Raw genomic sequence first — 14,043 nt, forward strand, 5'->3', positions numbered from 1 at the left:
ATGCCAGAACACTTTCACACATGCATCGGGACCCGTGCGATGTTTTGGTGGCATAGCTACACCCCGAAGGCCACCCCGAATCCGAGTTGACCAGTAGATCTAGCCCTTTGACTTTTGCCGGACGGGCTTTGACCGGTGGACTCTTCCACCTGGTTGAGATAAGTCAACCCATAGGAACATCCCCGAACACGGTTTGGACCCAACCCAACACTAGATTCCCTCCGGTTTCACCGCACCCGCACCATCCCCCCCTCTAATTGACGGCTGCTCTGCCTTCCGTGGAGGGGGGCCACACCACGGAGCCCCAAGACGGGCGTCTACACATGCCAGAACACTTTCACGCATGCATCGGGACCCGTGCGATGTTTCGGTGGCATAGCTAGACCCCGAAGGCCACCCCGAATCCCAGTTGACCAGTAGATCTAGCCCTTTGACTTTCGTCGGACGGGCTTTGACTGGTGGACTCTTCCACCTGGTTGCGATAGGTCAGCCCATAGCAACATCCCCGAACACGGTCTGGACCCAACCCAACACTAGATTCCCTCCGGTTCCACCGCACCCGCACCATCCCCCCCCTCTAATTGACGGCTGCTCTGCCTTTCGTGGAGGGGGGCCACACCACGGAGCCCCAAGACGGGTGTCTATCCATGCCAGAACACTTTCACACATGCATCGCGACCCATGCGATGTTTCGGTGGCATAGCTACACCCCGAAGGCCATCCCGAATCCCAGTTGACCAGTAGATCTAGCCCTTTGACTTTCGCCGGACGGGCTTATATAACTGTAGGAGGGCCACCGCAACACCTGGCGGCATTGCTACCCCCCAGGTACCACGTCCCGTCTAAGCCTGACACAGACGACCGCCGGGTCTATCCCTTTGACTTTCGCTGGACGTAGTTTGACCGGTGGACCTTTTCACCTTGTTGTCATAGCCCAGCCATAGGTACACCCCCCAACACAGTCCCGGCACAACCCACCCCAAGATTCCCTCTGCGTCGGCCCGACGTGGCCGTTTCACCCCCCGGGGCATGGCAGCATCGACGCCCGTGAGGGGGGAGGGGGCACACCCCGGAGCCGCGTGCCTGCGCCTGCCACCACGTTTCCACAACCGTAGGAGGGCCCACCGCAACACCTGGCGGCATTGCTACCCCCCACAGGTACCCGGCCCGTCCCGTCTAACCTCTCCGTGACATGACGGAAGAAGGCTCGTGTGGGGGGCAATCGATATATGTTTTCTGTACATTTAAGTTAATGAAATTAGTATTGGAAAAAAATAAAAAATAATAAGAGAAAATACAAAAAATATAAAAATATTAATAGAAACCTATGCCTACGGCCTAGCCGTCGGTATATCTACGGCCACGGAACGGTAGAGCCCTGGATCGATGACATGGCGTAGGGCGGGGATCAATGACGTGGCAAAAACCATGGGCCAGGCCTATGCCGACGGCCTAGCCCACGGGACCGGTGAACGACGCGGATCGATGACGTGGCGGCGCGGCGGATCGATGACGTCGGCGTAGCTATGCCGACGGCCACCGTTAGCCCGTCGCCGTAGCCTGACGCCGTCAAACTGCCGTCGCCGCCCGGGTAGACGTGCCCACGTGATATGCCGACGGCCTGATCTATGCCGACGGCCCCGTCGGTATATTCGGAGAAACGCCGACGGCTTATCTATGCCGACGGCCCCCGTCGGCATAGATGGTTATACGCCGACGGCTTTAGTTGGGCCGTCGGGGTATGCCCATATATGCCGACGGGGGCCGTCGGCATAGATATGGCCGTCGGCAACTGCCTAAATTCTGGTAGTGTCCCTCCCCATCGAGGGTCGCCCCCTCGCCGTCCAGCCACTCCGGCGCCACCTGCCTCCCCGTCGACCGGCGCCTCCTCGCCGTCCGGCCACTCCAGCTCCGTCCCTCCATCGACAAACGCCTCAGTGGCCATCCAGATCTGTCTTCCTGACTGTCCAAATCTGCCTCCCTCGCCGGCCAGCTGCCTCGTCTACCACCCAGTCCAGCGCCTCCCATTGCCAAGTAAGTCTCGACGAACAACAACCAAAGCTGAGCAGCGGGGAACTTGGATTCTTTCAAGAAAGACCAAAAATGGTGGCAGCCTGTACAATTTTTTCATTATGAATGTTGAATCCCTAGCTGAGAATTCACCAGTACCAGCAATATGTTCATTGTTCACTCTTCTTTAGATTAAAACAATGCTGTCTTGTTGTTCTTCTGAAAGGATTGAGTGCAACAGCCATGGTGTATTATAGTCGCCATCTGTCTATGTAGTGTGCTGTGCAATTTTAAGTTTGTAGGATACATTAAATCTGGTTGTTCCTCAATCGGTGTCATTGATAGAGTTGTGATACATATATGTATGCATGTCAATACCTGCAAGCTGTACGTTATGTCCCCTGTTCAGGAAGGTGTAGTTTATGTATGCCTGTTTTATTGTTTTCTCTTCATTGAAGGTCTTACAAAATCAGCAAGTTGTAGCACTACAAAGGCCAAGTTTGAGAAGTGACAGTGCCACACGACAACCCTCTCCATCGAGAGGTCCAATCCAAGCATATTGGTAGGTTCCACTCAGTTTCATATGACTTGTGAGTATGGAAAGTTTGTTGAAAGAGCATGTTCTCATATGTAGGAAAAGAAGTATGGGCCTGCAACAGCAACAAACTTGAACACTACAATTATTGTTAATCTGAAATTAATAGCGACACGCTATGTTCATGGTTTCAGAAGAACCCACCACAAAGCATCTTCAAAGTTATGTTCCTGCTACTTCTTCATAGTTGCAGCCTACACTTGGCACCAAGAAAAGGCCTTTTCACTTGCTTGGCGACTAATAGCATGTGTGTCATGAGCTGGAGTTTCCCTTTTGGTTTGAAAACTTGTACACATATATTACAGTTTTGCCTTTCACCATTGTTCATTGAAATCTGCTATATTCTTTTCCATTATAGGTGAATGGATCCTTCCAAGCCCAGGAGGATGCTGGTACTCCGCTGACAGATCCTTCCCATGCTAAAGGCCATGCTCATGCTACTCATCTGGATGAGCATGGTTCTACTCCATGACATGATATATACCATTAGTTGCACTACAGTTGATATATAGCAAGATGGATAATAAATACCCAAGAGCTTCTTCCTTTTCAAGATTGGATGATGGATGATATTGATCTGGTAAGTAGTTGTTATGATCCCCAATTCCTCTATGCACAAACTTGACAATGATTTGTGATCATGTTACTTCTATGGTTAGCAAAGTAAACTGCAGCTGAATTATACAAGTAGAGCAATGTATAATGCATGCAAAAGATTGTGGTGTCATCAAAACAGGGATGCATCAAACTAGTTCATGTGTTAATAATTTATGATAAGAAACAATCTATTTAATCAGTGCCTGTGTATTTCAATCAGTGGTTGCTGCCTGCTTATGTGCTGCTCTTGTTTCTTTCTCTGTAAATGTGGTGCTAGTTCTGTCCTTGTAGTGTAGTGCCAGTGCAGTGCACAACTGCATATATATGTCTTGCATGGTATTGACATTTTATTCATGTATTAAAACATTTTAGACAACCTCAACAAGTACAGGAGCAAATTAAAGTACGAAAGGTGCATGGTCTTGGCTTTAATAAGTGCAGACTTCACTTGGCTTTAATAAAAGACTTCACTTTTCTTCCTTGTACGTTATGTTCCTGTTAGCTCTTCATAAGTGCAGACATTTTATTCATGTATTATTCCCTTTTCTTCCTTGTACGTTATGTTCCTGTTAGCTCTTCATAAGTGCAGACTTCCCCTGGCTTTAATAAAAGACTTCTTCACTTGCTTGGTGGATAACAACATGTTCATGCTGCCCAAGTGTCTGTATTTCAGTTAGTGGTTACTGCCTTCTTAAGTGCCTGTGTACTTCAACTATGTGGTCAGTATAACTTAGTTCATGATTTAAGTTGTCATAAAAATTAATTATGTTCTCTGTACATGTTAGCCCTGTTAGCTTAGAATTTTCAGAAATGATTCTCACTATGACTGGTGAGATCCATTTATAGATCATTTAGAATTTCTAATTTCTATCCCAGTCAGTTTTCATTAATGTGTTTTCATGTTATCCCTGGAGCAACAAAAAAAGATTGTCTTAAACTCTTAATATTATATATCTAAGGACTGCAGTAGGATTAGTTTGGCATTGTGTTACACCAACACAACGATTTGTTCATTCATGTTATCCCTTTTTTCTTACCGTTTTGTGTATACTCTGGTTCTATCAACTCATCTTGCCCTAAATGGAAACGGAATATAAAACAACATAAATCAATACACAATATTGCATAGCATAACAAGAAAATAAACAGCATAAACGTGGTCCCTTAAAAACATGCTGCATCAATGGAATTCATAGATGTATATATCTCTAAACTTGCATTTATGAGTATGTCTCCAGTTATTCTAATTTCCTTCATGAATACAGCTTCTGAGAAGAAGTCGTTCTAGGTACTGGGGCGTAGTGGTGATGGAGACAGAGTTGTAAGACCCTTGGGTGGGCGAACGCCCTCAAGCACCTCCACTTGTACTTCTGGTGAGCAAGTCCATAAGGAACCATCCCAAGACAGTTCCAGTCATATTAGTCTTTTCTTATCAGCTAACTTTGCATCATTCGCTTCCTTCTTGTTTTTAACATTTTCAAGTTGATGAATTTTCAGATTGCCTTGCAGCTTGTTTAGGCTCCCCAACCGTTTTAGCTCATGCCCATGTTCTGTCCTTACTTGAAATACATCAAGTTCTTGTAATGTTAAATCGCCGATGTTCAGAACTTGCATTGCAAAGCTATAAATATGCCGCTTACTCCTCATTTCCTACATGTATTGCTAGTTCTGTACATGCAGTTTAGTGCTTGGCATACTTAGATTTTTCCTATGAAGTGATGATTTTGTTTGCTATCACGTAAAGGTGTGAAGGGGGTTGCTCACCACAAATTTTCATTTGCCATGAAAACTATGGGTATATGGCATTGGATTACAACCATTTAATTTTTGTTGCATTTTTTTGTATTATGTTCCTGTTACATTTAATTGCAGCCTGTACTTGGGAATAAGAAAAGTCTTCTTCACTTTCTTGGTGGCTAGCAACAAGTGTGTCATGAGCTGGAGTTCACCTTTTGGTTTGAAAGCTTGTATATATCACAGTTTTGCCTTTCGCTATTGTTCATTGAAATCTCCTATATTTTTTCTATTGTATAGGTGAATGAAACCTTCCAAGCCCAAGGGAATGCTGGTACTCCATTGATAGAATCTTCCCATGTTGAAGACCATCCTCATGCTACTCATGCGAATGAGCATAGTTCTACTCCAACATTTAGGAATTCCAGTAGTATAATTAGTGGTTAATATTGTGAAATAGGGTGCAGGTAGGCTTTCTTTGTCAATTGCTTTTGCTGGCAATTTAGGAATCAACTAGTATGCCTATTTAGGAGTTGGTGACACCTCCTGTTAAGTTAAGCTTCCATGAATCATGACTTGGATATGAATGTGTGGATCTTGTGAACAATTGAGATATAAATAAATTGGATGGGTACATTGTGACCTAGGAATTGGATGTGATTTTAAACCGGGTTCAGAGACCTTTGTATATGCATGAATGTGAAATGATTTGGCTTGTGGCTGTGCATATGGAACTATGGATATATGTGCCGCTTTCCAATAATATTTTTATTTAGGCTCCGTTCGGTACGCAGGAATCTCACAGGAATTTTTGGAGGACCAGTTTCCTTAGTAATTTCTACCTGCAGTGCGTTCGTTTCACAGGAATCTGGTAGCCTGTTCCAGTGGAAAGTCACGTGAACCTGTACTTTTCACAGGAAATGAAAAATCCACCGGAACCTCATGTTCTGACCGAGGCGCGAGGCTGAGCTCTTGCTATAGTGCGGTCCAGCAGAATAAACAATGGCTGCATGGGAGGTCATCACTTATAGAGACAATAAAAAACTCTAATCAGCGGTGAGAACGTCCATCTCTTCATCGTACTCCAAGGGCTCCATTTCCTGCACACCGAACAGGGCAGAAGGCTTCATAGGCTCGCTCTAGTCACTTGACTCTATTCCTGTGCAGTTACTTATTCCTTCATTTTTTCTGCCTCCAAACCGAACGGAGCCTTACTATTGGTTGATTCCTGAGGACTGTTTTCATTCTTTCCTGACGAAGCCAGCCTTCATGGATATGTAGAGCTCATTCCTGAAGGTATGGTCCTGAATGCCACTAGTTGTCAGGAAACAGAACAAGTTCCTGACGGCCAGTTTTCTGACGGCATTTCCTGACGGTGAGGCCGTCGGGAATATGTTTTTTGGTGGCTCCAGTCTCCCGTCAGGAAACACCGTCAGGAAAACTATTCGTGACGGGCACCGTCAGGAATGGCGATCTTTCCTGACAAGTTGTTGCTGACGGGAAATTCCTGACGGTAGGCTCTCAATCCTGACGAAATCTGTGCATTCCTGAAGGATTTTGGCCGTCAGGAAAAAGTCTGTTTGGGGTAGTGTTTGGAACACATTATAGATTCTAACATTCCAATTAAAATCATGTTTTTATTTTAATTGTAACAACATACAGAAACACAAATCATGCTGATGAAAAGCGTTGTTCAATCCTTGAGCTGAAGTCATGGTCTCTAATTTTCCGAGTTCTTTGTTTCAGTAGTCATGTACATAATATGGTGCAAACCAATTTACATTTTTATGCATTCATCATCTCGATACTACATATTTAATTTCGCTTCACCAATTCTAATTTATACTAAAGTCTTTCCTTTTCATTCAGCTCATTGCTTACTATACTATTCAAACTTTGGGTACAACTGAAAGGTCATTTTCCGTCTCAAGTGTTTTGGCATTGATGACAATCCAATTTGCATACTAATCATGTGCCTAAACTACTCAGGTATACTAAATATGGCACAAGATGGTTGGGCACCCTCTGGATGGAAAAGAGCGAAGACGACATTTCCATTTCCGACGTGTTTATTTCTTTGACCGTAGGAAATCTGTACTATTAAGAGGGGTTCACATTGAAAGGTACGAATGAATCAAACACGTACACATCTACATATTGCCTACCATTTTAAGGAGAGCCACTTACTCAACATCTGCAGAAAAACCTCCCTAGAGCGGTTGTACCACTTCCTTTGTGGAGTGGTCACGGTGGCTACTGTCCTGGCCGTTGTACTGGGTGCAAGTGAGGTTGTACCGGCCTTTCTGCATGTGGTTCAACTGGGTCTTGCACCGGTCCAACCACCACTCGAAGGGTGATTTCTTCGAGTGGGCATGCGGTACCCTGGCGGCGGCTGTCCAATTGTCTTGGTAGTTGTTTAATTACCGATACAACCGGGGTCCCAGACGGTTGTACCAGACGGCATTCTCGGGCGGCTGTACCGGGCCATGTACCGCTCAAACCACCGAACTAAAGGGTGATTCCTTCGGGTTTTGACTTTTGAGTAGTACGAGGATGGTGGTCCTGCAGTTGTTCCGGTTTTTTTGAGTTGAAAAGTGTAATGAGCAGCTATAGTACATTACTTTCTAGCCCATTTTTTGATTTCAGTTTACGTGATTAGGCTGACTGCTTATCCAACGTCCCTTCTTTATCTTTTTCTAATTATTTTTCCCTCGTTATGATATATATCATGTATTTACACATGGAAAAGTGATGTGTTGGCTAAAAAATTCACGTCAACTTTGATTAATTTGGTTATTACCGGAACCAAATCAAAAGTAAATGATTATTACCAAAATAGAACCGTATCTATGTATAAGACCGTATAAACCGAAGTATAAAAACCGTATAAACCGGACCGAATCCGCACCCTGAACAATACCTACCTACCTTGAAAGTTCTAAATACTCTTTTCCTTTTTAAACCACCACGCATCTCTTTTCCTTACGAAAGTTTGCATGCACTTTCATGTTTGTTGTCAAGAATTCACACGAGTTTGATAAGTGATATTTCCTGGTTCCTTCGTTCGTTCAAAAGTCACGTCTGTCATGTGGGGCCCGCATCATTTTTTCCTATATAGTATAAAAGAAGAAAGAAAACCATCTCCTCTCTGTCTCGCTTCGACCGCTCTCGTTCCTCCGCCGCCGCGCCGCCCACCCGCAGTTGCTACCGGACTCGAGCGGAGATCTTCCTCCTCTCCTCTCGGTAAGCCCTAATCCGCTCGCTATCCCTTCTACCTTCCTCGTGTGCGCCGTGAAATTTTGAATCCTCATCCTTCCCCGAGCAACCCGACGCCAAAACCCTACCCGCCTGACCTAGCCCCGAGTCGGCGTTCTTGAGAGCCCTGCTGCCCTAGTGTATGCTACCGAGATGCACCCGCCGCTCCCCTGCTCTTGCAACGGCGACCAGTGGTGTTCCCCCGTACGGTTCGCTGCGATGGCTCGACCGGTGGTGGTGTTTCCGATCTGCTTTGGTTGCTGTGCCTGTGTTCCTGGTATTAATTAGTCAGTCTTCTGTTGATATTGTGGTTGCTGCACAACTGTATGAATATGATTGTGGCAATCTTTTCATGATTTGCCCCCCATCCGTTCAATTGTTCGCAAATGGACTCGGTGAATTCTAGTTTTTTTTCCCTTTGTTTGCACACAAAGCTCCAGAGACTGCAAATCAAGCTGATTTCCCGCCCATCGGATCTACCGCCGTGCAATCGTTCACGTATGGGTTGGGTAAATTCAAGCCTTCTATTAAGCCTACTGTCAGTGTCAGGTAGCTAGGATTACACTGGAGGGTTGCGGGTCCTCATGGAATTTGCTGCTAGCCTCATCATCTTCTGCTAGATCTTAGGATTGTTCATCATTTCTTCCCATGGAAGAAACTCTTCATCTAGAGATTGATGGAGTATATATCATATCACATACGCAGGAGTTGTTATACTTATATGTATGTCTTCCACATGGAATGTAATAAGCTAGATACTTTGTGTTTTTATAATTTTTTGTTTTGTTTATAACTTTATATACATAAATAGAGTAAATTGCACAAAGCCACCACTTTGAAGGCAAGGTTTGCGAAAACCACTACAATACATTTTTTTCTTTCAAAAAACACCATGTCTTCGGTAATCTTTTTGCAAAAGACACTGATCGGCGGATCGGCTCGTTTAAGTGCGTTTATGACAGATGGGGCCCGTTTTTTGCCTACGTGGCATAACTGTTTAGGTTTAATGCGAAAAGCCCCCTAATTTTTTCCCCGCTTCTCAGGCCCCCATCCCGATCCTGGCAGATGGGGTTTGCATCCCCTTGGGCACCGGCGTGCTCGAGCTCGGCGACGGAGCCGATGCTCCACCCCCCTCCCCCCTCCCCCCCGACGAGCCACTAACACTGGAGCTTGCCGACCGCGGATCGCCTCACCTTCTCAACGTCGGGAACCGCCTCGCCGCCCTCCAATTCGTCCAGATCCCGTCGGGATCGGGTCATTGCCTCTCCCAGGCCCGCCGCCGCCGCACCTTCTCAACGTCAGGAACCGCCTCGCCGGACGGCGGCGGGGCAGCACACGGCTACGATGCTGCAGGTTGTCCCTCATATCGGACGCTCTGCACAAGGTCCCGCCCGCTGCGCCGCCGAGCGCCTGCTCCCTCCCCGCGGCCACCCTGCTCTCCTGCCTCCTCCCGGCGTTCGCGTCGGCAGCATCCGCCGTGCTCGACCCCGCGCTCTTGCCTCCTCTTGGCGCTCCCGTCGGCTGCCTCCGCGGTGTTCAATCCTGCGCTCCTGCCTCCTCTCGGCGCTTGCGTCGGCCTTGTTTGCTGTGCTCGACCCAACAACAACGCCAACGGCAGCACCCTTACCGGATCCGGCCCAGCCGCGATGCTCCGCCGCCGTCCTCGATTTGGATCGAGCCGCTTCTCTGCCCCACGACGACGGCCAACGGCAGGGCCCCCAAGGGTGACCAACGCGCACGCGGAGGGAGGGGGACGGACGACAACTTCTGGGCCGGTGAACACGCACCGCTCCAGCGTCACCTCCCGCGCGAGCCGGCTGGTGCCCGTGAACCAGCGCTCGTATGGTGCCGACGACGAGCGGTCAAAAGCCGGCGACGGCGTTCTGCACCCACGGCCGGCGAGAAGCGGGGGCTAATTGCTTTTTCGTTTTTGATTTAGGGGTGTCTATGTAAAATTCTAGGGTCTAGTTTGTAATTTTAGATTAAAATCTACCTGGCACAAAAAGTCATGCCACGTAGGCAAAAAACGGGCCCCACCTGTCATAAACTCACTTAACTGAGCCTGATCCGCCGATCAATGTCTTTTGCAAAAAGATTACCGAAGACATGGTGTTTTTTGAAAAAAAAAATGTATTGTAGTGGTTTTCGCAAACCTTGCCTTCAAAGTGGTGGTTTTGTGCAATTTACTCACATAAATAAGAAATAGAAAAATAACAACAAGATAAACAACAAAGATTGTCCAAAATCGTTATATGGGTAGGTCAGCCCTTGTGACTAGATCTCTCTTATTGCTTCTATAACCTTACCTGTTGCAAACGTTGATATTTTTGTGTAAATAAAGGCTGGACTTAAGCATCTGCATGGTGTAGTTCGTAAGGCTACATTTTCTGTTTTCCGGTTATGATCGATGCCTTGTGTAGAAATTCTGAAGGATGCTATAGCTAGCTACCTTCTGTAACAGTGGGTCTTGTTGGCCGATTTAGCATTCGCCTGTACTCTGTCAGTACCAATTCTACCGCCTCCCGTCAACCCAGCATGCCACAGTCCCATGCCCCTGATAGCTCTTAAGCTATTTAGGTGCCTTAACTCACTTTCTCACTTTTGTGCATTCATTTCTCTTGTACACATGAAAGCGTATGATTTACTTTTCATCAGCTATCTTTGTGTATCTTTCCCCGGTACTGAAATTCAGCGAATCTTTGCTCGCTACTCAAATTCTTTAGCTCACACATGGATCGTTGTTCTTTTTTAGACTGTTTCTGCCGTGTATGTGTCAGAGAAGTTATAGTGCTATTGATATAAAATGAAAATATAAATTTATATTTAGCAAAAAAACAGCAGCAATAGTGAGTCTATATGCTGAGACAAATAGGGAAAGTAGAGAAAAATTGCTACGTCTGTTGCTACCCTGTGAAAAACTGCACTTGACAGGTGTGTTCACCAAATAAATTATCACTTGATTGATAATACCATATGAGCCATTTTATTCCCCAGCAACTCACGGCACCTAACTAGTCTCTACAATGTATAGAACTGAGTATATTATTAATGATATTGCTCAAGACTTAACTTTGCATGCTAGGCTTAGTGTGGCACCTTGTTCTGTAACAAAGTATTTATGCAGTACATTTCTCTTCTTGCTTGTACTGTTCTTTTATTCAAATAATGGGCTCTTTCTACTACCTGGAATTGTTGACGCTTTCTGTATACTGTTCTACAGTCTAAATATTGTCTAACAATTGGTGATGTTTGGTTTGCTAGCTCATCCGGAATGCGTATCTTTGTCAAGACCCCCACCGGCAGGACAATCTGCCTCAACGTCCACTCATCAGACACCCTGTACACCGTCAAGGCAAAGATCCAGCAGTAGTACCGCCTCTCCTTCGATGGGGTGCAGCTAGAAGACAACCGTACATTGGCCGATTATGGCATCCAGCATGACTCTACGATTGACCTCCAGGAAAAGATGCAAATCTACGTGACGGAGACGCGGGGAGGCAGGACCATCGCCCTTGAGGTCGACAGCCTAGACACCATTGGTAACGTGAAGTCCAAGATCCAGGACATGGAGGGCTTTCCCAAGGGCCAGCAGTGCCTCATCTTTGCCAACAAACAGCTGGAGGACGATAACCGCACCTTGGCTGACCACAACATCTGGAAGGAGTCCACTCTCCTCCTCGTCCTCCGCCCGTGTAGGCCACGAGAAAGTAGGATGATGCACATCTTTGTCAAGACTCTGGAAGGGAAGGCCTGCATCCTTCATGTTGAGAGCTCGTATACCATCGAAAATATCAAGGTGAAGATCTACGAGCTGGACGGCACTTGCCCTTTGCAGCAGCGCATCATCTTTGCTGGCAAGCAGCTGGAGGACGACCACACCCTGGCGGACTACAACATTCAGAAAGAAAGTACCCTTCATGTGGTGAAACGCCTTTGTGGTTGCTGAGCTACATGGCTTGCCATTCAACAACCAGTTTTATTTTGCTGGAGCCTTCTTTCCAGTAGTGGTGCGTTATCACTAAAGTACTCCCTCCGTCCTATAATGTAAGTGTGTTTTTGACACTAGTTTAGTGTCAAAGACGCTCTTATATTATGGGACGGAGGGAGTAGTATGGAGTATCATTCTAGTACTGTAATATATGCTCAGGCATTGTTTGTTGAAGTGTGGAAAACTGGCCCTATCCATCTATCAAGCGGAACTACCATTAAAGATGTGCCTGGTTAAGAAGCTAGAAGCTAACCAAATGGGTAAAATTGCGCAATAGTTTTTGAGAATCTTTTTACATAGTGCAAAATCTTGCGCCTTTTCTCCTTGTAGTGAGCGACTAAACAGCTATCCTCCTCACAAAAAAGGAGAACATCCAATATCCCTCCGTAAGGAAAAAAACACGAAGGCCCTGTTTGGATTCCCTTTTTCTTTTAAATACAGTTGTAAATAATACACGTCTTCGCCCGTCATTTCCTTTCCGGGCGTAAATTGCTCTACAGCCGGTAAGATACAGGTGTAAGTTAAACACCTCCGTATCGAAATACATCGATTCCAAGCGCGCCCGTTAGAAAAATGATGACCAGGACACAGACGCCACGAGCTAGGGTTGGCTCGCCTGCGGCGCCGCCCCTTTGGCCAGCCATCTGTGGCCGTGCTACCTTTCCCCGTCGCCAGTGCTCTCCCCGTCCGCCTAGCCACTCCCAATGATGCCCCTCTGTCCACTGCTTTGAGCCACCGTCCTCTGTACAATGCATCGACCGGTCATCACCCCCGTCCACAGCAAGGTACTCCACTCATCCCCTCTCTCCTTCCTCCATCCCTCCTTCACAACTCTCATCTCCCGTGCATCCTTCCAATTCCATCATACTTCTCTGTTCCATCATACTTCTCTGTTCATGTACTTATCTTTTTCTGGTTTTTTGTGATTCGATCATTATGAGCCATAGATTGGAAATTTGAATACACATCCATTAGTACTTGTTGCACAATAAGAAGCTTGATGTTTTTTTTGTGGTTGACAGTGTGCATAAGGAAAATTTACATAGCTATCTTGCACAAGACCAACCTAATTAAACCGCATATGTATAGTGTAGATTCTATGATTTCCTTCTGGTTCCGATACTTAAAAATTCCAATCCGGTTTATATATGTCATATATTAAGGATTTGCCCTGGACCTGCATTATTACACATGTGTTGATACAATCATATAGCTGCTTATTTGATCAAACAATTTGTTCAGGTTATCTTTACCCGCTGCACATGACATAAGGGTCGTGAATCACACATTAGCACCCTTCTCTTCATTTCATGTGCCTCCCAAAGGTATAACATAATAAAAAATGTCATCATTTATTATATTCTTATGTGGGAACTTAACTTGATGTTCATTTCCAGGGAAATACTATCTTGTGGACTCTGGAAATCCAAAGATCCAAACCGAATGGGATATCTTTCTCTTTGCAAGGGGAGTACATACCATCTATCGGAATTCCGTCTTCGTCGTCACCGTCCACCTCAAGGGAAGTATGAGATTGAACGTGCATTTGGGGTGCTCGCGCATATTGAAAGGGGTTCCAAGTTTCTCACCTCATACTTGGAAGCATATCATCATTGCTTGCATGGCATTGCACAATTTCATTCGTGATAGCAACTCGAGTGGCATTTTCTTTTATAAATATGATGTTGATGATGAGTACGTACCACCATTGTTATAATGGGGAGTGATACCAACACAAGCGGATCCCGTTGAAGAGGAGGAGAACGAATATACAATAAAACTATTTGTAGTAGGATAGTTGATGCTTGTCTTGCGATAGCAAGAAAGGTTAGCTGTGTTAACGAAGGTCATCATCATCTGAACC

General features: G+C 45.9%; 2 pseudogenes; one reads left to right on the forward strand and one right to left on the reverse strand.

Moving 5' to 3' along the window:
* LOC125546251 (polyubiquitin-like) overlaps nt 1-14,043 on the reverse strand; it is a 242,986-nt pseudogene that overhangs the window by 45,046 nt on the left and 183,897 nt on the right.
* Nucleotides 11,463-12,137, forward strand: LOC125522842 (polyubiquitin 11-like; annotated as a pseudogene).

Source organism: Triticum urartu, chromosome 3A (assembly GCF_056163025.1).
Source record: "Triticum urartu cultivar PI428250 chromosome 3A, HENAU_Tu73, whole genome shotgun sequence".
Classification (NCBI taxonomy): Eukaryota; Viridiplantae; Streptophyta; class Magnoliopsida; order Poales; family Poaceae; genus Triticum; species Triticum urartu.